Here is a 2402-nt window from a genome sequence, read left to right on the forward strand (position 1 = left end):
TTAAGCCATTTTTCATTTATATTTAGTTTGTATAGTAAATAAATTGAAATATTACAACATGTCATACATTTCTTCGTTCTAAGGAAATCGAAGTCAGATAAGCCCTGTGTTCCTTGAACTTCTTACCACTTGATTAAAGTGAAGTGAATACAACAATATATAGGTAGTCTTCACCTAATAACCATTAGGCGAGGACCAGAACTTCCATCGCTAAGTGATACAGTTGTTAGGCAAAACATCACGTGACCTCAACACTTAGCGACTGCAGTCCTGGCAGTCCCAGTTACTGTTGTTAAGTGAATTAGAACCAGACGTTACACCAGGCAACTTCCTGCCGGGTTCCCACAATCAAGTCAGTGGGGAAGCCAGCAAGTAATTGCAAGTTGCTGATGGGTAGGGGAGGAAGCGAGGGGGTGCATGGGAGGGTCAGTGGGGGTGTGGTGCAGGTTGGGTGCGCAAAGACCTCAAAATCACTTGAATATTTAGCCCCAGAGTGAAGCCTCTCCACTCTAGGGCTGAAAATCCTGCTTCAGCCAGCCCCCAAAGCTCTGTGTGCTAAACGCCCCATACGGGCGTTCAGCACTGTCATAAATTCGAGCGGTTGCTGAACAAATGGTCATTCGGTATATTCATCCTACATGTAATCTTTTCTAATGCAGGGAGCAAATGCTATTACTGTTTCTATATTTCTTACTATAAAGACTGTTTCCTTACTTACTAAATTTGTCAGGCCACCCATCTCTATAATACCTCTGGGCAGTGTAGAGTAAAATCGATCCTAAGATACAGTTAAAACCCAAACATCCTGAAGAAAAACAGCTATTCAGAAACAAGCGCACAAGTGGTGCCACTTACTCTAACCCAAGGCCTGGGGGAAAGGTCAAGTTTTCAAGGTTGTTTTAAACATGGCCAGGGTAGGGTCTAGATGTATCTCAGTAGGCTTGGTGTTTTAGAGGGCAGATGCTGTGATAGAGAAGGCACAGAGTGTGTTCTTTTTTTATTTTTTTTAAATAACTTTTTATTAAAAGTTTTAATATGGCTAAAAGACAAATACAGAAGTAGTTAAAGAAAAAGAGAAACAGTGCAGAAAAAAATACAGTTAAAGAAAAAAAGTTAAGCAACTTCTGCCCTTCTTTACAACAGTTACAAACTGATTATGCCTCCTCCCTTCTGAACATTACAATAATGTCTTCAGCCCCTCATTCAATCTTTTTTCAATCATCAAATCTAGAAATCACCATTTCACTTTTTTCCATTTTCAGCAAAAAGTCCATAAAAGGCTTCTAGTTTTTTATAAAAGTACTGATTGTTTTGTCCCTGACCAAGTCAGTTTTGCCACCTCTGCTAGTTCTGCCATGTTCACAATCCATTCCTCCGTTGTGGGTATTTCTTCATCTTTGTGCATATAATAAACTTGCTGTAGTTATATATAAAATCAGTCTTCCATAAGTCTTTTCTAATTTTCTATCCATAAGTCCCAATAAAAAGAGTTCTGGTTTCGTCTCAAAATTAATCTTCAAACTTCTTTGTATCATCATATGTATTTGTTTCCTTTTTGTTTGTTTGTTTGTTTTTTGGTTTTTCACAAGTCTACCATGCATGGTAAAATGTCCTTCATGTTTTTCACTTTTCTAACATTGACTACAAGCATCTTTATGCATCTTATATAAGTGTGTTCTTGTTTTAAAAGTGTCCTTTATTTTAATCTACTATTGGCATATAATTTTCATATTTTTAATGAAAAAATATTTCTACATTGAAAATCGAATTGCAAATTACATATTAATCAAAACTGCAACCTACAAACCAGTTTCTCTGAAGTTTCATTACAGTGAATGGAAGTACTCCAGTGTTTCTGGAGCCATCAAGAATAGAGAAATTATGATTTGAGCAAGTTAAGGGTGTTTTAAAATATGAATTATTAATGTGCTATAGCATCTTAAATAATAAATGTAGTATTACATGCTCTTTCACGGATTGAACTTTGCTTCATTAGATGCATAAGGATCCCCAACCAGCCTTGAAAGCAGGCCCAATCATGTTATTCCAAAAAGTGTTCTTGAAACAGAGCTTCACAATTATTCAAATGTATACAAGCAAAAGGCCTTCTGTAACGCCTGTAACATATGAGGTGTACATTATTTGTAACATCTAAACCATATAATCATCCTTTATATTTTTTCAGTTTAGCACAGATGGGTAAAACCTCCTTAAAGATTATGGTATAATCAAAAAGCTCAAGAATTTATCATGTAGTGTATAAATATAATGGGAGTGTATACACATCTGGGAACTGAATTAACCCATGCATGTACATGTAATGCTCCTGAAGCGTTAACAAGTGGGGGTAGTTTGGAATGGAAAATAGAAGAACAAATATTAAATAGTCCCTATTTCTCCAT

The sequence above is a fragment of the Python bivittatus genome, unplaced genomic scaffold (genome assembly GCF_059951505.1).
Source record: "Python bivittatus isolate LINGU-HERP-01145 unplaced genomic scaffold, Pbiv_v1 ctg000350_np1212, whole genome shotgun sequence".
Classification (NCBI taxonomy): Eukaryota; Metazoa; Chordata; class Lepidosauria; order Squamata; family Pythonidae; genus Python; species Python bivittatus.